At 42.5% G+C, this 22,547-nt stretch overlaps 1 protein-coding gene across 5 annotated transcripts in view; it reads right to left on the bottom strand.

Moving 5' to 3' along the window:
• The window catches only part of LOC141749207 (contactin-4), a 347,767-nt gene that overhangs the window by 133,440 nt on the left and 191,780 nt on the right, over positions 1 to 22,547 (bottom strand). The window lies entirely within an intron of this gene.

The following is a 22,547-nucleotide window of genomic DNA, read 5'->3' as shown; positions in this document are numbered from 1 at the left end:
AATGGGTTTGAAAACAAGAGAATTAAAATACATTTTAATTTATCCAGTTTTCTAACTGTAAAATACAGAAGCTTCAGCTCCCACAGGCAAGGAGCTTGATCGTGCTGGGACAGGCACAAGCCAGACCATCCCAGTTAATCCAGCTGTACTGACTCAGGTATGTGTCGCATCGGCTGTGTCATCTGCCTCACGCCCCACCAAAGGACTCAAGTCACACTATGCTGTCATTTGCTGTTATTTCAATTATGGCGTGTCAATTTATGTCGTATCACATCACATTAAAGGTCAGATTCTTGGTCCGCCTCCCATCACAAGAAAATACACCTTACATTAAAAAGCAGATAGCTCCCCTACTTGAGTCAGGAAACAGACACACAAACAAATCTAAGGGTCCAAACATGTCCCCATGTGTCCAGGACATCGCCTGGCTGCAGGATTGGGGCCCAGACCATTACGTTGTAGCATCCCAGGGCTAGACACTGGTCTCCAAAGTATATAAACAAACTGGCTCACATGACGCACTGGGGTGTTTGACGGGGAGCTACACTTGTAAGAAACATCACAATCTGCTTATGTAATTAGTAAGCAAAGCACAATTTAGAAAACACATCAGACAACAGGTAGAGAACTACAAAGGTAGAAACAGTCAAGCAGGTGAAAAGACTAAATAACTTAATTTGCCTAAGCTAAAATAGAAGCTCATGAAAGATCAAATGAAAACGCTCTCCAAATATTACAACATCTGGTGCTGACACTGTTTAACATTCAGCTTTTTTACAGCAAAAAAATGCTTGCCCTTCCTGTTAGCCAGCAAGAAGAAAAGCCCTGATGCGACTAGTACTTGGCTTGCAAGAGAACAGCGCTGCTTAAGGCAGGGAGAAGCTCTGAAAGCTGCTGCCAGCATCTCAGGGGAACAGAAGAGGAGGAAAAACCTTGCAATGCTGGGTAGATAAAATTATTTTGAGTGCCTTTCTTCTTTCTCTTATTGCTGTCTGTGTACAACCAAGATAAGCAAGTCCAAACTAATCTTCAGCCTGTAGAGTCCTTTTGCTACAGTCTAAGGTGTGATTGAAATTGCTGCAGCTCAGACCCTAATGCAGGGTGCGACAATAGTTGAGCCACGGTACTTTACAGAAGAGGAGCATTTGGTTCAAAGAACACTAAATATTCACTAATAAATAAAACAAACTGCCATCTAGATTCTTACAGACAGAAAACTAAAAGTATCTGTACCATATATATAGTCCATTTTTGACTAACTGACAATGTTACTGGGTAGAAACAGATCTCAGATGTTTAGTGACAGCACAGGCAAACACATTTGCTCCATTGCAGCGTCTGGCTTTGTGGAAGCAAAGTTTCGCTACCTAGATAACTTTGAAACGTTGATTTGACACTTTTATTTTTTAAAAAATAAAAGCAGTAACCCCATTTCTATTGCAATAACGTTCGGGGACTTGCAATCGTGAAGCGACAATAACTCATTTTTAGTTTACTCCTGATGGACACTACCAGCAGCTTGATCCACAGAAGCCCACTGATGCCAAAAGGAGACTCTTCCCCGAGCTTAGCAGGCTTTTCCGTTGCCTTTCTTATCAGATTGCATTTATTAGGCTCTCTTTTGGTCATTTAATCAAACAGAACAACAAAGCAGTGCACATATGTAAGCTCATTTATTTTTGCTCACTTTGCTCTTTATGATTTTCAGCAGCTACCGTGTAACCTGTGCTACTCCTTACATGTTTGTTACCGTCCTGGGAAAATACAGTAAGTAACCTTCGCGGACAAGCTCACTGTTGAGACACTCTCCCGGTGACAGATTTTATTTTTCTGAGTTACGTTTCTTTTGCTTGAGCCTGAAATGAGTTAACCCAGAATGAACACTGAGCTGCCCTCAGCTTAAGACAAGTTGCAAACAAGATTGGTTACCAAACAGCATTTTTTCCCCTCCTGTCAGATGAAACAAATGTACTACTGCTCTGGCTCTGCCTCCTTTGAGACAAGTGTATTTCTTTCTGTAAGATGTGGGACATAGGAAGTTTCAGTATTTCATGATAAAAGAAACATTTTTAAACACAGCATGAGGAGTATGCCCATATGCTGTTGGACAGAATGTGACAGATAATTTAGAAGAACATTCTGCTATCCTAGCGTCTGCTGAGATATATATATTTTTTTCCTAGTGAATCACAAAATCTATTGAAAAATGTCACATTAATTTAAATACATTGCAAATGAAGATCATATTTTCTGCTTCCCTCCAGTACCCCAAACTTGAGAGCCTAGGCATCCAGTAGGATGCTAAATGCTCCTCGTCTTTCTGGGCTTTTGAGGAACTGAAACATTGTCCTGGTTCCGGTGGGGATAGGGTTAACTTTTCCTGGTATTCCATGCCATGTGAGCCACGCCCACCCTGAGCTGCCGGGGGAGGGGGCAGGAACTTGCTGCTTAAAAGCGGGCTGGGGCGTCCAGGTCCGGCTGGTCGGCGAGCGGCGGGGAGCGGCGGTCCCGTAATCGCGTTTGTATATTCCCCTGTCCGTGTTGTTGTTGTTGTTTGCCTGTTCCCTTTGCTGTTCTGTTAAACTGCTTTTGTCCCAACCCAAGAGTCTTGCCTTTTCTTATGATCCTTCCTGTGTTAGGAAGGCACGTGCGAGCGGCACGTGGTTCTTTGTTGCCATCTGAGGCTAAACCACGACAAACATGAAGAATGTCAACTGAGGGTAATTCACATTAACAGGTGAAACAATTCCTATTCTCTCCAAACATTAAGCCCAGTGACGGATATCGTTACCTAAACAGAACTGCTTTAATTTTCATTGAACCTTATGGCCAATTTGACAGAAGGTTTAATTGAATATTCCACACTGTAAGGAAAGATAATAACTAAACTGAAGAGAGAATTCTTGGAGTATATCCAGTATAAATGATAAAAATCCTTTCCTTGTTTGCTGCCGAGGGAATTGGTTTCTGCTGTGTATGCTGGTGTGTTTTCATACAGCGCTACAAGTCAGTATTTCTTCAAGACAGAACTGCACCTTGGGAAGAGCAACTCTTCAGGAAACTGGGAAGTGAAATGGGTAGGACAGCTCAAGGGCATTGCTCATTAACACAACAGCCTGCTCGTCAAGGTTACTCAGCAGTGTTACATCCTGCTGAGCAGGAAAAGACTGAATTAGCTGGCTCGCTCTTTATTTTTTTGCCTATCACTTCTATTAACATCAACTGCACACATAAATGGTGCTAATGGCTTTGAAATTGTAAGAAAGAAATTCTTATACTAGATAGTCCTACTACAAATTGTGTAGACTTCTCAATGAACAAGATCTGCTAAAGGCGCTTCCCATTCAAAAGAAAGAAAACATGTATTTAAAAAAAAGGAGATTTAAAAGTCTCATATGAAGTGTTGTATCTAAGGGAAGGGCCTCATTGCTCTGCCTCTTTGCAGACCATCACCAGCCTGCTTCCACCTCTGGGCTGCTCATGGCTCCTGTCTACCACTGCACCACGGCTGGCCCATGTGTTTAAGAGAGAAAAACAGTCAGGACTAATAAAGAGAACAAAGCAAGAAGAATCAGATATTTTCATCAGGAGCAAAGCTGAAATGAATGATACGGCTCTTTCCCTCCTCAGCATCACCACCCCACCACCACGTAAGATGTACTTTCTGCAGATCCACTGTAATGCTCTGAGCCATGGGGGCAAAACACCCTCCCAGAGATCTTGTCTGAGACATCTCCCGCAGGCTGGGCTCCCGGGCTGAGACGCTGGATGGGCAAGAGAGCCACCACCTCTGTCCCTTCCCCTTGCAGCATCAGGCTGCAGGACTGGGCTTGCTTTGGAGCTACAGACCTGCAACACCCAGACGCTTCCCCCCACTACCACCTCTCTTTTCTGACATACTTTTCTTTCCCAGATTGCTGCTGTTACCAAGTACAATTGCAGTTAAAGTGGAAATCCATGCTTGACAGGTGACATCTGACACGCAACCATCTGACACCCGAGTTCAAAAGCAGTGTCAGATGTTCCTCAGAGCCAGCAACGCAGCCATAAAGATGCAGAGGCTCCGAAGACAGCAAGAAATAAATCTTCACTCTCGTAAATGCAGCTCTAGAATTTGAAATGAAGACTGTAACAGTCTGATGACTCTATTTATGAGTGACCCACATATCTGGAGCAGTTTGAATTAAAGGCAGGGTTAAAGACCTCCACCCCTGGTGAGTGTGCTCTGAGCTTTGAGGGAAGCCTGAGGAGGTCAGGAGGCAGCCCAGGTCCTGCCACGGCCGGCACGCAGAAGCCAACATGCAAATGCCACCCATGGGTCACGCTCCCGCTCAGGGACTTCAACTGTGAAGCCTCTCGTTCAGCCTGTCTGTGCCACAGCGGTACCGTAATGCCAGTTATTTAAATGCCACATAATTAATTATAGCAAATGTCATCAAATTAGCATTTTTCAAATAAAGCGTTGCTACCTGATCCGTACATGCAAAAGCAAGCACATTTTCCCTTTGCTTCATCTACTGGGTCTAGACAGACGGGAGGAGGCAATTCCCAATGCAGCGTAATGAGTGACTTGTCCTACGACAAAAACTTTTATTTAACAGAACGTAATTTGTGTTCTCTTAGGAAGTCAACAGCATGATTATGATCACAGATGTTCTCTTAAGCATACAACAAAAGCACATTTCTCCATTACTGCAAAAAATCACAAGTTTCTTCACCAAGCTGCCTTCCCCCTGAGTCATCACAGCTGACATCGGGAAAATAAACAGATAAACTTGCACTGCTCTGTTGAGGATGATATCAGCCCACAATAGAGCTATGAATAATTATAAGACAACAACAGTAGTAATAACAGTAATAATAATAATAAATAGTACAATAGAAGAACATCAAGGGCATGTCCAAGCCCTCTGCCAAAAGATCAGTTACAACAGATAGTACAGAACCAACCTCCTGTTCATTAATGATCAGGTTATTTGTTGATCTCCAGTGCCGAAATAGTAGAACCACCAAAGGGATATTTTTGAAAGATACTTTTAAATACATAAATAGTAGTCAGGTTTGTTCTGGTATCTTATAAGTTAAGCTCTAGCCCTGAGGAAATCATTCAGCAGAGTTATATATCCAACCCTACAAACACAGGATTATGACAGGAAATTAAAATATTGTCCCTACCTAGCACAATGCATCTATTGTTACCATTGGGCAGTAATAAAAAAAACCACGCATTTTTCCTCTTGAAGTAACAAAGACATACATTCTGGTTTTGAGATGAATAATATCACATTTTCACCAGGGTTCTCAAAAGCTGCTGCGTACCGCATCTATTCTGAGTGTGTTCAACCATATGCTGTCACTAGGAATAAGCACACTAAACACGCATTATCTAAAAACCTAATGTAAACTGTTTGTTCCTCTGGATTTTAACTAGGAGCTGTAGACAGCTTAAATTACCTGTGTTGTACTTGTGCACGTGCAACTCTCAGGGATTGGCACTGTGACCAGAAATTCACCCACCAGAATGCCACCAGAGCCTTGCTGAACCTTGCTTCCATCATGGTCTGCTCCGTCCATGGCACTGCTCTTAACCACTGAACCAGCAGCTTTGAGATGTCTTGCCTCACTCCATTATCCTCATCCATCACCAGACATGCAGGTGGCCTGTCACAGCCGCAGAGGGGTAGCAGCCACACCCCATGCCTGAGGAATTGTGGCCTCAGGTTCTCATAATCCCGCGCCAGCAGCAATGGTGGCTTCCAGAGTGGTTTGTAACCTCCCAGGAAAGCACAGGCAAAGTCCAACCACAAGGACTGTCCCCAGGGTCTACACATCCTGACTGCACCTGTAACTTGAAGACAGAAATTGAGACCATGTTGATTTTTTTCCCATCCCTGTTGAAAACAAGTCCTTGATACAACGAACAAAGACAGGCAAAAATGATGGTTCAGGCTCAAAATGGTATCTCTCTGATAAGAGACCTGAATCTGTGGAATTTTTTCAGAAAGCTGCTGCCAGCATCCTGTACTATTAGAAACCTTTATATTTACACCTGGTCGGTTTGACATGACCTTCACCTCTGACCTAGCCCCAGTACAGCACGTCACCATGCACGCCTTCAACTATTCTTCAGCCTCCTCCTGCAGATCCGTCCACACTGGGTGTTCTCATACAGAGCTATTTGTGGATAAGGTATTATAAATGATTCAAAGGTTTGTACTAGTTAACTATTGATTTATTAGTAAAATTTAAGGTGTTGATATAATTGCTGTCTTCCAAGAACACATATAATTATTGTAGGATTTTCAGTTGTCTTGAGTATGACAGGGAAATAATGTAGATATAAAAAAAAAAAGCTGAAGTAGTAGGTCTGTGTGCATATTTTAAAGCCACATATTTCTTTTCCACAATACCTCCCCTGAACTTCAATTGATTTTAATCTTTCATGTAATAAGGAAGGTGTGTAAAAGCCAGGCTAACAAATGCTATCCTCCCCACCCCACCAGCAGACAGGAAAAACTCATGAAATACTCGTATTGAAAAAGCCTCTTGCCTTTAAAATCCTGGAACCTTAGAAAAGAGAAGTCCCTGGGGCAATAACCTATAATCTCTCTATCATCTATGGCTTGAAAAACAAAGACAATTCTGGCAATGTGTACAGGCTCTCAACTGATTGAGGAGCCGAACACTGCAGAAACCCTCAAGGTGAAAGGAACTCTCTCTGGCACATCACTTCAAGGTGAAGCCTGATTTTTCGTTTTCAGGTTTAAGTACATTAGGCATTGTCAGAAGTAAAGCCGATTCCTGCCAATTTTTTATCCAGCTATTTACAGAGAGGTTTAGGCAATGGATTCCCTTCCCAAATATTTGTGAATAAGCAGATCGAATTACCAGCGCCTGGTGAGCAGCGCTCCTGGGTAGCAGCGATCGAGGGATAATCACTCTGGCACACTTCGAGCAAAGGACCCAGAACCTAATTTGCACTACGTCACTGGCCAGAAAATGCACGTGCAGTGGTTCAGTTTGTCAAGAGGGCACTGTAAATCTGCTTGTTCTGGGTCATGGGCACACATTTTGCAATTATGGCAAGAAAACACAAGGCTGTATACAAGAGAATACATCAGGGATGACTTTGACATTTAGCTGCACAGTATTAAGAGAAGCAGTACTGAGAGCTGTCGGAACAAGCCCTTGCTAATGCTCTGAGCAGGCTGTGCTGCTGAGTAATGATGGGAATAGCAGGAATGCTTTCTCAAGAGAAGACCAGCCTTCAGCTAGCATGCATGACTTACTGCCAACACACAGGCAGAAAACTTTTAAAACATGAACAAAGCAGAGGGTAACCAGCTATTTGTTAACTCCATACACTATACGCACAATTCTCCTTGTCTGTTTGGCTTTGGCAATAGTTGAACATTTCCATATCCCTCGGACAATACCATCATAGGACACAGGTGACATGATGCTTCAGCATCTCCACCTGTTGGAGTTGTATCTTCTCCCCAGCGCCAGTCATCTGAAGGTGCTAGTCAGACATAGCCAAGGTGTCCAGCTTTTATTTAATTGGCAACTGCTTAACATAAAGGAGCACACAAAAGCAGAGACCGTGCTAACACAGCCATGGGTCAGCCCATCACTGAACAAGGAAGAACAAGGTACCTGTCTCTCTTGGACGACTTCTAAAATGCTCTCTCTCTCTCCGTTTCCTCTGTATTTGCCTGTGATTCTGCAGAACTATTTTATTTTTATCTTAAATAGTCTAGATTTCATTAGAAGCACTCAGTTTAAATGTCTTCAAAAAAGAATTCTGACGTAGCAAGACTGTTTTTAAGAAAACTTGAAGAATAAAGGTAGTGTCCATCTAAATCAAGGCAACAGAGTTGTTTATTCAATTCCTTTCAATCTTTTAAAAGCATACAAACTTCAGAAAAAAGCAGCTGCTCTTCAGAAAGATCTTTTAATACATGAGGGCTATTTGATAAAAAAAAAAAAGGCTGAATTAAACTGTAAACACATTCCTGCAAAAAAAGCTTGAGATTTGCAATTTTTCTAACTGAATTTCAACGTAAAGAAAGAATAAGAAAAGAGCACACAGGAGATGAGTACGGTTTCTCCCAAGATATACACCCATCCATGGCTACGAAGGACAATACTTGTTTGTACTTGTTTGTTTTCAAGCCCTGGGAAGGCTGCAGGGACCGCCACACCTGTACTTTGGTGGTGGTGGAGCCTTTCACACCCCTGTCCAAACTCTTCTCCTTGGGATACCTGTAGCTCCCTACAGCATGTATGTATTACAAACCCAACATGATGCTTCACACATGTCCCCATGTGCAAATACTTCATATTCAGTAACGTGGGAATAAGGTGAGTGTGGGTTTTGTGTCCTTTCTATCACAGACTACTGGCACGGGCATCTTCTAAGCATCTGCCTTGTTACAAATACGCATTTTTGTTACTATTTCTAGCAAGTTCAGCACTGGCCTTACAAAAACCAGACAGTATTTCAATGTAAGAAATCACTGTGTAACTGAAATAATGGTGAGGGAGGGAAACCTCGTGCTTATAAGGTTATAGCTTTGGTGCAAAATTGTCAGCACCAGCTTGCGTCGGTCTCTGTCTGCCCTGAATACAAGCCTGATGGCATCCTGGATATCCGGGGTTTAAAGAGAACCAACTTATTTAGGAAAAGAGAATAACCTCTCTTAAGGTTATACAAAGAGGTAAATCAAAGCCCTTCTTGCAGTCCTTGCATGCTGCATGTCCTCTTGAGACGTGCCAGGCATCACACTGCACAGTGTCAGGAATCTGAGCAGGCTCCTGGCCACAGACGGGAAAACCTCCCTAGCTCTTCCCACGGCTACTAAAGCAAGAAAGTGTTTAATCCTGTAAACAGGATCCAATGCTGTAATCTCCAGCTGGTTACGTTATATAAATGGATTTAAGGCATTTGAAGTCTGCTGTTGGGACACCGAGCTGGAACCTCAGCTGGTTTATATTTCCATAACCTCACTGAAGTCAGTGTAAATGCACCAATTCAGGGCCATTTGAGGAGCTGTCCTTCACAATTTTTTTTAATTTTGCAATTCCCTGCACGGAGAAGACAAAGGGGAACAGGGGAGCTGCCAGGATGCACCAGCCACCAGCACAGTGTCCTGCTCTGCACAACCACCCCCAGGCACAGGGACCCGCAGCACTCACAGAGACTCCCCAGCTCTTCTTCTGAAAGTCACCATTTATCCCCATTTATTCTGCTAGGACATCCCTGCAGAGGGACCAGACCCTCCATGCACACACAGATATGCAAACGCAAAACCCCACACAAATCTGGCATTAAAATTAACACCGCTGAATGCTAAATTGATGGGTGGCTTAAATAAAGTTCAATCAGTAAAACATCAGAAGAGCAAGCGCGAGTACAGTTTGTACAATCTGCCCATGGACAGCATGTATTCCTTTAATTTTTAAAAAATGTTATGAACTTTAAGTAATGCAGCAGGGAAAAGATATCAGTAATAGCTGTCAAAAACCTGATTTTTATGACTTCTTACGCTGCAATTTAGCGCCCTCAAAAACTGCTCAGATAAATGACATTTTTGAGTAAAATCTTTTTTCTATCCGGTACAACACTACAGGTTAACCTTGCAAACATTCCTCGCTCCCGTTTCAGCAGCAGCATGGTGGGGTTGCCCCAGAGACAGAGTTCACCTCCAGTGGTCCATTTAAACCACCACCACCCAGTGCAGCTTTGGGAAGAGAAGCTCCTTTTTTAAGGTCTTTCTTACAATAGGAGAAAACTGCTCCCAGAACCAGTCCTTCATGCAATATAAGCACATCAAAGAACAGCAATTACCAAACAACACAGCCTATCCCAAGGGTAAAACTTCAGGTTTCTTTGCTTATAGAGACTTCTGGTTCTTCACACAGAGAAAGCTGATACTTCAAACACAAACGTTATGCGTTATGGTGAACAAGCACTTCAGATTGGACTTTGACCTGGTGTACTGTGGAGTACTGTGTCCAGTTCTGGGCTCCCCAGTTCCAGGAGGACAGGAAAGTACCAGAGAGAGTCCAGTGGAGGCTACACAGATGATCAAGGGACTGGAGCATCTCTCTACCGGGGAAAGGCTGAGACCTGGGGCTGTTCAGCCTGGAGAAGGGAAGACTGAGAGGGGATCTCATCAATGCTCATCAATATCTAAAGAATCATAGAATCATAGAATCATAGGGTTGGAAGGGACCTCTGGAGATCATCTAGTCCAACCCCCTGCCAGAGCAGGGTCACCTAGAGCAGGTTACACAGGAACATGTCCAGGCGGGTTTTGAATGTCTCCAGAGACGGAGACTCCACCACCTCTCTGGGCAGCCTGTGCCAGGGCTCTGCCACCCGCAGGGTAAAGAAGTTCCTCCTCATGTTTAGGTGGAACTTCCTATGTTCAAGTTTGTGCCTGTTACCTCTTGTCCTGCCCCCGGGCACCACTGAGAAGAGCCTGGCCCCATCCTCCTGACACCCACCCTTTAAGTATTTATAAGTGTTGATAAGGTCACCCCTCAGACATCTTTTTTCCAGACTGAAAAGACCCAAATCCCTCAGCCTTTCCTCATAAGAGAGGTGTTCCAGTCCCCTCATCATCTTTGTAGCCCTCTGCTGCACCCTTTCCAGCAGTTCCCTGTCCCTCTTGAACTGGGGAGCAGAGAACTGGACACAGTACTCCAGGTGCGGCCTCACCAAGGCAGAGTAGAGGGGGAGGATGACCTCCCTTGACCTGTTGGCCACACTCTTCTTGATGCACCCCAGGATGCCATTGGCCTTCTTGGCCACAAGGGCACATTGCTGACTCATGGTCATCCTGTTGTCCACCAGGACTCCCAGATCTCTTTCCACAGAGCTGCTCTCCAGCAGGTCAGCACCCAACCTGTACTGGTGCATGGGGTTGTTCCTTCCCAGGTGCAGCACCCTACACTTGCCCTTGTTGAACTTCATAAGGTTTCTCTCTGCCCAGATCTCCAACCTGTCCAGGTCTCTCTGTATGGCAGCACAGCCTTCCGGTGCGTCAGCCACCCCACCCAGCTTGGTGTCATCGTCAAACTTGCTGAGGGTGCACTCTATCCCCTCATCCAGGTCATTGATGAATATATTGAACAGGACTGGACCCAGTACTGACCCCTGGGGAACACCACTCTTCACTGGTCTCCAACTAGACTCTGTGGCCCTAATCACGACCCTCTGAGCTCTGTCTTTCAACCAGTTTTCTATCCACCCCACTGTCCATAAAGAGCGGGTGTCAAGCGGATGGGGCCTCAGTGGTGCCCAGTGACAGGACAAGGGGCAATGGGAACAAACTGGAACACGGTAAATTCCATTCGAACACAAGGAAAAACTTCTTTACTGTGAGGTGGCCAGATGATCTCCAGAGGTCCCTTCCAATCCCTACAATTCTGTGATTCTGGCACAAACAGCATTTTCTATAAACTATTTGCAAACCAGTGTCACCATGACAGACAGTAAAATGGCCTGCCAAACCCGCCAGGGTGGTACCTGGGGGAGCAGGGAGAAGGGGTGCGAGGGGCCGGCAGCGGCAGCATCGCCGTCACCCATGCATGGGGGTTTACAGGAGTCCGTTCCCTCTGCATGCCTGCTCTGAGACCTGCCTGCGTCCTGTCACTGAGAGGCACTGAGGATAAACACAAAATAATTGCATCTCCAGAGATGAAATATAGCGAGCTGCCCCCCTGAGGAGGCTCTTGTTTTTCTGTTAGAAAAAGGACATGAGGAAAAGCTCTGAAGAAGTGCACGGCAATAAAATGATTATAGAGATAAAAACCAGATGCAAAATCAATAAAGAGAGCAAGTCAAAAGGCAAATGGAAGGGAGATGACATGTACTTTTTTAAGAGAAAGTCATCTGACCGAGGTCTATTACTTTAGAATTAAAAAACAATTTATTTTATTGTTCAACATGAAATTATGTTTTACTGTATTGCTGTGAGCCAGTGAAATACCAGCCACTACCTAATGTCCACTTATGCCAAGCCAGCGAGCTGCTGAAGCCTTTATAAAAGTCATTGATTAGAACTCCAAGAGAAACTAACAAATATTATCCTTTGCTATATTTTACTATAAATAGCACAAAATATCAGATAGATGCCCAAATAGGAGTTGATTTGCATTACTCATCTGAATGCTGTGACCACCTGCAGCACTTTGGCAACTGGGAGACAACCAGCTCCAGAATAGTTTTTGTTTTTTTTTTTTCTTTTACTTTTGGTAAATTACTAGTCAGAAGTTAAAAGCAAGAAAATTAACGAAAATCATGTAATTTCATTCTAGCAAAGAGAAGGCTTAATGGGTAATTGAAATAATGTGCACTGCTTCAGCAATTTTTTCATTAGAATTAAAAAAAAATAATGCCTTTCTGTTTTGAAAATTAAGGATTATACTGGATTGAGAACTGCACTACGAAGAACCTCCAGATTGCTTTTTTTTAGATGCCTCAAAGACAAATAAGAATTTCTAAAAGCAGGCTTTTATCTGGAACGGAGGGCTTTGGTCGTAACACTACCACACTCCATAATGAAAAATATGCAAAGTAATTAAACCAAGAATAACTCTTTATGTATCGCTTTGGTAGCACTCTGCTGTCTCATTAGAATGTTGTTCGTTGAGCAGCACGAAATCAAAGCCATGGAGGAAGTTTCTGTTGACCTGTTTGCTTCTAAACCCGTCGCACCTGAGAGTGCATCACAGGAGAACTGCTGCCGCTCTCAGCACTGCGGCTGCCGGGGAACTTTGTAAGAGCCAAAAATAGTTCAAAGACATAAGAACGAATGCCTTTTTTCTAAAACTGATGCCTTTTAAAATATGCAAGAGATGGAAATGATAATACATAATTAGTACATGTGAGAATATGTAACAAAAATAGTGCTACTCTACCTGCTGATGCACGCTAGCGGCAGCATCACCGTGTAATAGTAAATATGGAAGAAAGCTCTCAGCCAGGAGGATAAACGGGACGGTTTCTCTCACATGGGTTTGACACAGCAGTGGTTTTGTAGTACAAGCACATTTGTTACCCTCAGACCTTAAATATACACATCCCTCATTCTTCAGTCATAATCTGTCTTGTATAGTAAAAAGATTTTTGTCAATGTTGGAAATGCAAAGCATCACTCAAACCTGGTCTTGTTCCTTCTGCACCAACACAAAATACATCCTCTCATCCCACAATGTTACACAGGGCAGCTGTTTATAGAACTGGGTACTCCACCACCCAGAGAATTTGCCCATCACTTGCAAGCCAAGTCCACGGTGCATCCACCACCCGCTGCCAGCCCAGCCAATGGCTCTGGCTCCCCTGAGAGCAGCACCAGGGGCTTCACACACTGTCCCCGTACCAGTCACCTGGACCTGCTGAAGCCCATGCCCAAGAACTGGTCTCTACTTCTCCACTGCATTTTTTTCCACCTCTATCATCCATCAGAAAAATATAACTGATTTCAGTTGCAGTTGATGTGTTGACTGAAGGTCATATGACTTCAATTAAGCTTTCCAAATCAAAGAACGTACCTAAGCTATGAGATAAAAAAATAAAAAAAAAGAAGAATGTATTTTATACACAACTACAGCCATTTGCAGCCTAGTTACACCACCTTTTGCATGGTATTGTATGAATGAAAATATACTCCTATAATTAGAACAGGAATTAACTGCAACAGTCAAGCTGTTAAAGTCATGTGTTAAATGCTGACTTCACTGACCCCTCCACAGGTTTCTGGTCTTTGCAATTAACATCCTCTAATTAAGGAGATTTTTCCCTATATTTAACCAACTACGAATTAATTACTATATCCTTCAATGAACAGACTTAAAAGCTTGTAAAGCTGGGGGGGGGGGGGAGCTTGGTTAGTATTGCTACAATTTTAACTTTTTTGTCCTTTGAAGTTCTATGTAAACTTTTTCTTAACTCTTTATTCTGTACAAATCACCCTTTACTTCTCCCAGGTAACCAATGGTAAGGTATAACTTCTCCCAGGTAAGCCATGCTGGCTTATGGCTGCAGTGGTATTACTTTGCTTACCCCAAGAAAAGAATGAGAAGTATTTTAATATTAAAGAACAAATGTGTACAGTAAGAAGTACACTGTGACTGTGTGTGTGTGGCAATGCAGGAAATACTTCCCTTAAATATTTCTGGGATGATTTTTCATCCTGCAGGGTTTGTTCAGTGGAAAACCAGCAAGCTCCTTCCTTAAACAAGCCAACGTTTTCCTCCCGAAGGATGCAGCCCAGCCAGGGGAGCAGTTAAGGGCAGGACCCGCACCCCTCGGTGTGCACCCACATCCTCACCCCGCTCCGGTACCAGCCCCTCGTCCGCAAAACTCATTTACTCCCTGCACTCCCCCGCAGCTCCCGCCTCCTCTCACACAGCTGTTCCGCCAACTTCCAATTCACAAAAGCAAAACCTCTTTAGAACCAAAATAAATACTAATCTTAAATTCAATGTACCCTGACAGCAAATAAGTTTGCTGTGCTTACTTCAGCATGAATAAAAAGCCCACAAGGAGACTCCTACATAAGAGTATATTTACAAGTTCCATTACCCACTGGAGAGATTGATGTAATAAACCTATAATAAAAAGCCTCGTGTTATGGATTTCTCTAATGTTTCTTATCAAACAGCCTGTATTATCTTGGCTTGTGTATTCAATTTAAAATAGGTTTTCAATAAGTGCCTTAGAGCTAGAGGTCATTTTCACTTAGTTTTCCAACACGCAGGGATGTGTACTGTCTTTTTCTGCCCTTAGAAACTAAAAGCTGTTTGTAACTTGGTCAAGTACAGTTTACAAAGTCGGGAGTCGGATAGATTAGAGAGAACAAGAGAGGGAATATATTATCTATTCATAGCTTACAGCTATAGCCAAAGCTACCAGGTGCACCAGCCCTGTTACACTATTTATTTTTATTACAAAGTAGAGGTGTGTAGTTGCTCCTCATGAGATAAAACCAGCAGACAGAAATTGCTTTGCCACCAGTTGTCACCTTATTTGTATTTCATACTGTCTGCCTGCGACACAGCCGAGGTGTTTCCCATGACCCGGAGGCAGGCTACCATGGATCTGCAGTGGTTACTTCACCTTTCAGGTAGAAATACTACAAAATGGCATAACAAACACAGTGTTCGGAGATGCAGGCAACCACTTGTACCTATTTTTTTTTTCCCCGGCACTGGATTTAGCTAATAACCCATAGCTGCTAATTAGGATCTAATGCAATTCACCTCAGGACATATTTCAAATCACTGCAACATAATTATGGTAATACTTTCCTCATTTATTAAATCATTTAAATACACTTGTTTTTATTTTCAATTCTTAACCCCTTACTCCACAGTGTTCCCTGCTCACTTTGAAGCAGCTTCATAGACCCACATACACCAATTCTTACTTCATCTCCCTTCCACTGACACAATGTCTGCTAAAGCCTCTTGAATTAACCATTCAGTCCCAGTACAATCCACCCACTGTAACCACAGGGCATTTTTTCTCTGATTGCAGTAAACACTGGACATGCAGCCCAGCTGCCCACTGATGCCAGAGAGAAGGAAGCCGTATGGATTTTTAGGCTTTGCATGTCAACTATTTGGAATGAAATTTTTTTTCTTGTACTCAAGTGTTCCTTTCATTAACCATCCAATAGTAGTAATAAAACTCTGCAACTACAAGCCCTGTTTCTTACACAAAAAGAATAAAACTGTGGTTTTGGTAACATGTGGTGGTAGGACAAGGGATAATGCCTTCAAACTGAAAGAGGCAAGATTTAGATGAGGAACAAATTCTTTGCTGTGAGGGTGGTGAGCCCCTGGCCCAGGTTGCCCAGAGAAGCTGTGGCTGCCCCATCCCTGGAGGGGTTCAAGGCCAGGTTGGACGGGGCTTGGAGCAACCTGGTCTGGTGGGAGGTGTCCCTGCCCAGGGCAGGGGGGTTGGAAATGGATGATATTTAAGGACCCTTCCAACCCAAACGATTCTGTGATTCTATGTTGCTTATTCAATGGCAGTGATTTCCTGCAGATAGTTAACATTTTGCAGAACAAGCTGCTCAAAGTGTTGGAAATCAAATAAAAGCAGAGAGATGCATTTATGCAAACGTGCAATAAAGTGATTGGGTATTAAACTGAAATCAAGACCCTTAATTTTATGAGAACAGCAGATACCTCTGCCATCAACCTCATTGTGACAAGGGTGAAGGCTACTCAGGTGAACAGCAAGCGCGCAATTAGAAAACAGGTAGCTTATTGTACATCAATTGATGCACTAGACGGATGGACAGACATCTTCCCAAGGGACAGAAGATTGTTTCCAGTCACTACAGGAACACATGCAAAACTGTTAAAAACCCTAGGGACACTTTGAAAATTTTAAAAAAAACCAACAAACCAACCAACCAAGAAACAAAACACAAACACACTTCTATATATAGGTAAAGTTCAGGCAAAGTTTTCTCATCTTGTATGAAAGACAAAATCTGTGCACTCACCTGCAGTGTAACAACTTTAGCCTCTTGTCTAGCTAGTAGATGTCCACAGGAAGCTGCTAAAATCATATGCTTCAGTACCTAACAAAGTGTCACTGTTTTCACCGATGCTAAACAGCTCCCTGTTGTATTGGAAAGTGTGGAATTTAGGGCATCTTAACACTTTGCAAATCAGGTCCTCCCTCTCCTGTTTTTTTTTCTCATCTTCTGCATTTCTGAATAGAGATATGAGAAGTCAAGACGGTCAAAACGATAAACAGATGTCTAGAAAAAGTAGTCCAAGTGAGGACACCATGACTTTGACAATTAAAGTCAGTGGAGAACAGTCAATCCTCCTAATGCTCACAAAGTCCACCAATAATCCACAAAGAATATTCTACACAGCCTTCCGACATCTACAGACCCCAAGCAAGATGCTTAAAAAGCCTAAATTCACACTGCATTTGGTCAGCTTAAATAGAACCTTATTTTTTTTATAACACAGGTTAGTTTTCTTTGTTTGCCTTTTTCCATGTTATCTAATAGCCCCTAAAAGAAAGAGGATGCTCAGGACAAAGTTTTGATGCAACATCTTTAACAAATTATGGTAAAAGAAAATTCGAATCCTTGATAATTTAAGTGTTATTTTTTACTACTAATGTGAATCCAACCCTAACAAATTAAAACAGGAAGAATTAATTGGATATGCAAATAAGATTATTCAGTATATAAATCTAATTACATACCAATTTGCTTTAACAGCATGAAAAAGAAAAAAAAGTTCTTTGTAAATTGATTGTTTTGAAAACCACCTGTAGCACAACAAAGTGGAAAGGCTGTATCTTAAAAGGTACTCATTGTCAGCACTAAAACAAGGGATTTTGAAGATCTCCCCAAGAGCACCTTTTCAATGGGCCGCCTGCTTAGTCCTCCAATTTATGATATTCCATTATTAGTTTTCAAACGCGAACCAAAACACTGCCTTTGTTCTCCCCCTGCCAGCAACAGATAAAACAGGCTGATCTTGGGAACATTAGGTGATTCCAGTCACAAACCCTGACTCTTCTGTGCTGCTTTATATTCCCGCCTGACCACAGAAATCCAGCAGCGCTGACTCTGCAGGCTGGGCTGGCATCAGAGCCCAGGCAGCCCCTGCCAGCAGCGGTCACTGAGGAGCTGCCGCCTGCACCATGCACATACCAATCCCTCTCAGGTTTCTCTGTCACCTTTAGAAAACAAGAAAGGGGCAAAGGAATAATTAGCAGAACATCACACTGCAGTGAGGAAGATTTCTCCAAGGGAAAAAAAAAATTTAAAGAAAGCCTGTTAATTTTGAGCCTTTTGTGTCTAAGAAGCAAATTACACAGATAGTCAATTTACTTCTTTGAATAACTATTTGTCAGGAAGAGTAAAAATTATAAATGAGATCACTGGAATTGATTAAGATACAGAATATCTGACACTGTAATTAGTACCCAGTGTGCCATCTCTGATAAAGGATCCCAATCACCCATTTTCGTTGACATTTAACTCTGGTTCCTTGATTCACAAATTGGGCATCTAAAATAATCCACAGTAAACAGCATTTAAAATGTGCTCCAAAGAATGAGAAAGGGAATATAATGTTTACACTGGTACAGACAGCAAGTATTAAGATCACCTTATCAAGAGCAAGGTGTGATTATTATGGACAACTAAATTTGACCCATATGAAATCTGAACTGGATGCATACTACAAAATACTGAGACATTAAAAAAAATTAACCTACAGCCATGAATGGTCAAGGGAGCAGGAGTTTTCATACAAAAACTAATTGGAAATGAATGTGAACTCACAAATACACTCATTTAAAATAATAAAACTATCTGTGACCTTGGGAAATATAGGAGGCACTGCCTGGTTCGCTACCGCTAAGGAAGGTTGCTGCTTCTGAGACTGAAAATTCAAACGAACACTAAACACCCCTGGTCATCTCCTAGAGTGAAATCCCTGCTGGTGATGCCCCGCAGAGCTGTATCCACTCCCCCAAGAGCACTGGAGCTCAGGAGCAAGGAGCCAACTAGAAGAGCAAGCGTGCACATAGGGACAGAGCATCTTGCAACTTCCACTGTTTTCCAGGGCGTCCTGATTTCATTGTGTCCAACTTAACTCAGATGAGGTACGTGGTTATCTGTGGGGAAGGCAGTTAGTGTCATTTGTACCTGTAGGTTTATGAAAGCAGCAGCTGTATCCAAATCCACTGCAATCCTTTTCCAGGCTGTGTCTGCTCCATCTCCATAGCTTGTGTGTCAGGGATCAGTACTGGAAATGGAATATTTGCTGTACGCACATGCTTGCAGCCTTACTTCAGGTGAAAACTAACGTGATCTGTAATACGGCTGATCCTCCAGTGAAGGATGTACACCATAGAGGATTACGTTTTTAATGCTGTATCATAGCTTCTTTAGGGAAATCAGACAGCTTTCTAATTAACCAGCCCCCACACACCCACCCCTATGCTCCTGCTTTGAATGCATGTGCTGAACCATAAACACCTAATTCTGAATCATATTATCAAGCAGGTTGTGGTTCTGCTTATCCTCCTATGTATTCTACTTGTTTTCCAATCCAATACAAAAAAATAATGGTTTACTGACATCTACTTTTTTATTGCTCGCATGCTGAAAGAAAAGATTCAAAAATCCTGTATTTTTTTCTTTCATCCCTCTGCATTTTAAAGGGTTTTACAGTGCTTAAAAAATTTACTTTTTAAAAAATTGACTTTTAAAGAAATTTGCAAGGCCTTGTCTCTTTCTACAATTCTCTGCTGCAGGGGAAAGCTGATGCCGTTCTTAATGGACATGCTGAGATTTACAAATTAGCACAGTCTGCCAAGCAGCCTGACACCTTACACCCTTTGGCACATTCCCTCAAGCAAATTGGTCATCTGCCCCTAGTACTGTCCTCTCGTTGGGTTTTGTTCTTCATCTAACTGTTTTTTTGGGAAGTGCAATGAATTGAGAATTAATAACTCTCTGGTATAAGTCCAAAGAAAGAAACATTTGTATGTAAATATTTTCATGACCATAAGACAGTTGCAAAATAAGCACAAATAAACTCTTCTTCTCGCGAGGAACTGACAATCCCAAACTAAACTGGGCTCCCACCCACAAGAACGCTCTCGGGGTGCTTGGTTACAACACACTTTGTTTTCAGAGGATTGCCCTTGAACTGCTGCAGATGAGTATTGAAAATAAATGCAGAAATTTGGTGAACACAGAGGGTTTGTTTCTTTTTTTCCTCACTTAAAGTCTCTCTACAGAGTCTATTTGCAGCATTTATTGTATATTTTAGATTGTATTAATAATGAAGGATAGCTCAAGTTAAGCATTATACAGCTACAGAGATGCCGGTAATACATTCATATGGTTTAGCTAATACATTTTTCATTTAAGTACAGACTAGATGCTAATACATTTGTATAGTGAAACTAATACATTTTTTATTACTTTAAATGCTATGTGGGCAGCTGCATAGTAACTAATGAATTTACATGAGATCTTCTAATGTCTTCAGAAACAACTTAAATAGTTTTTAAACTGCTACATTCTCCTGTTGACAATAAACAATGATTGCAAGGGACAAGACATAACTCCTGCAGAGTATGTCAGCAGGGCTTCTTCTGTGTCCTTGAATACGGCTAAACAAAGTGCTGGAAAATGCTTTGTTGTTTTCTCTAAATTTTTCCACTTTTCCACTGCCTGCACCGGCTCTGCCAGCAGCAGCCAAGAGCTCCCAGGTGCGTGTGGTGGCAGCTTGGTGCACTGGAAGGGGTTTTTCTAGCTGTGAATGTGCCTGGTGTCTGCACTCAGAGCCTCGCTGCAGGCACCCGAGCATCTCCAGGTCCTCCTGCACCTGCAGGACACACTGGGAACCAGGAAAGGCACAACCCACACTGCCAGTAACAATGCCACAAGCACATAACAGCACTACAGCCACAGCAAATGGTGTCAAACAACCCCCGCCCCTCCCTTCGTGCCACACCAGTAGGCCACACAAACTGGAGTCCAAAATATGGAGCAAGCCCCCCAGCACCCTGATACCCAGAGCCCCTGCTCTCTGCCACACATCCAGATGCCAAAATTCAATTCCCTTCACACAAAAAAGCTTCTGAAGAACACAAAGAGAATTAAACCAAATAAACCCACAATAAATATTAATGCAAAACTTCAGCTTTTTCGACTCAGCTTTCCTACAGGAAACGATTTTTGCCAGAATCTCTGTCCTTCTAATTATTAAGCACACGAAGGTCTTGGCTCTTGTAATTGCACGGATTTCGATTGGCACATTTTATCAGGTGACACACATTAAAAATGCTCTTTTTTTTTTTAAGCTATGTTATGACATCTCTCAAATTACATAAAATCCTTGTTAACTGCTATATTTCCACGTGTCTTCTAAATACTTTCAGGAGAAAGCAGTAGAATGCCAGAGAATGCCTACACTTAAAAATAAGAAAGGTGGTTAAGTTTTACCAGTAACTGATTGGATGTCACATTAAGGAAAGTTAAATTAAAAAGGTGTTAAAAGCCCCTGCCATCGTTTTAAACACAACACCTTGCAAGGACTGTGAACGCTGATGCTGACTCCAACGTGTAAGACCTAACAGGGTAACAACCTTTCACAAATCAATCCTGCAAAACAGACAGCCACATTTAGCTTGTATCGCCGAGAAAAACCAATGCAACAAGCACATTTTATACACAGCAAGCATGTTTCAAAAACAGCACAACCACACCTGCACAGAAACACCAACAGGTGTCAGAACAAACTGAAATCGTGACTTCAAATAAAATTTTAAAAGTTTAGTTCAACACCACTCAAAAACAATAATGAGAAAGACAGCAATTGAACTGGTACTGCCTGTAATGATGCCGCTTTGAACATCCTTATTCCAGTACCTGAAGGCTAAGGTGATTTCTCTTCCCCAAATCCCATGTCAGATTCCACTCTTACACGCTTTTATTCATCTTGATTAGGCAGTTCCTGACGTTTTCAGACTGTCCAAGCAGTGCTGCAACATCAGGACTTTGTCGCACAGACACATACCATAGTCCCCTGACACATGCAACAGATGGTTGCAGCTGCAGGATTATGTGAATTTGGTCCTAAACCCTCGTGGCCCTGCCCATAGTCTCTCCATCTCCTGCCTGTGGGCTGTACCGATTTCTGAATCTGCCCAGGTTGGTCTAAACACTAAATACAATGGTGCACTGAAGACCAGGTTGTCCTGCTTTCACTCTCTCTGGGTTTGATCCAACTCCTGAGGACATTCATAGAGGGGAAAAAAAAGTACATTTTGTTTGTTTTTAAACCAAGATCTCATTGATTTTCAATGTCATTTCTACTCCAGAATGGAATTCACTATTTTTGAGTGAGAAGAAATACAACATCGTAACCCAGCAATTCAGCAGCGAGACTACCCAATACAGACAATTCCCTGTGTCGACTCTTGCCAACAAAGCATTTTGATCCTATTTAGGAGCTCTAAAGCCTTAATCAGTGTAACATCCACGTGCCCCCTTTCCTGCACCCTGTAGTTTTTTAATTAATGTGAGTAATACCTGCCAAATGTTGCTACTTCATGATGAGGAATTGTATTCTTTGCCTCACACACATTTTCTGTCCTGTATATTCATTTGCATGCTTGTACATCTGAAAAAAGGAGACATTAGCCACGTGCTTTAAACATGGTCTGCATTATGAAGTAGCAGCTGAAAGTGAGCACAGAATGCCTTTTTTAGGGCTTTACAGGCATGGATATAATTTTAAATAGTTCTACACATTCTTACCTAGTTTGTACTACAAATGTACGGTAGTATTAGTTGCACCTTTTAACTCCACTTTCCTTTTAAGTAACTTTGGTGGGGTTTGCAGCGTTCCTATTCACGTGCTTCATCAGTGCTGATGCACAGCTCGGTGCCTTTCAGTCCCCGTCCCCAGGCCCCATGATGTAACCCAGGCTCCCTCTTACTGCTTCTCTCCTGTTGCCATTTCACAAG

Source organism: Larus michahellis, chromosome 10 (assembly GCF_964199755.1).
Source record: "Larus michahellis chromosome 10, bLarMic1.1, whole genome shotgun sequence".
Lineage (NCBI taxonomy): Eukaryota > Metazoa > Chordata > Aves > Charadriiformes > Laridae > Larus > Larus michahellis.
This window is presented reverse-complemented; position numbering and strand designations above follow the sequence as displayed.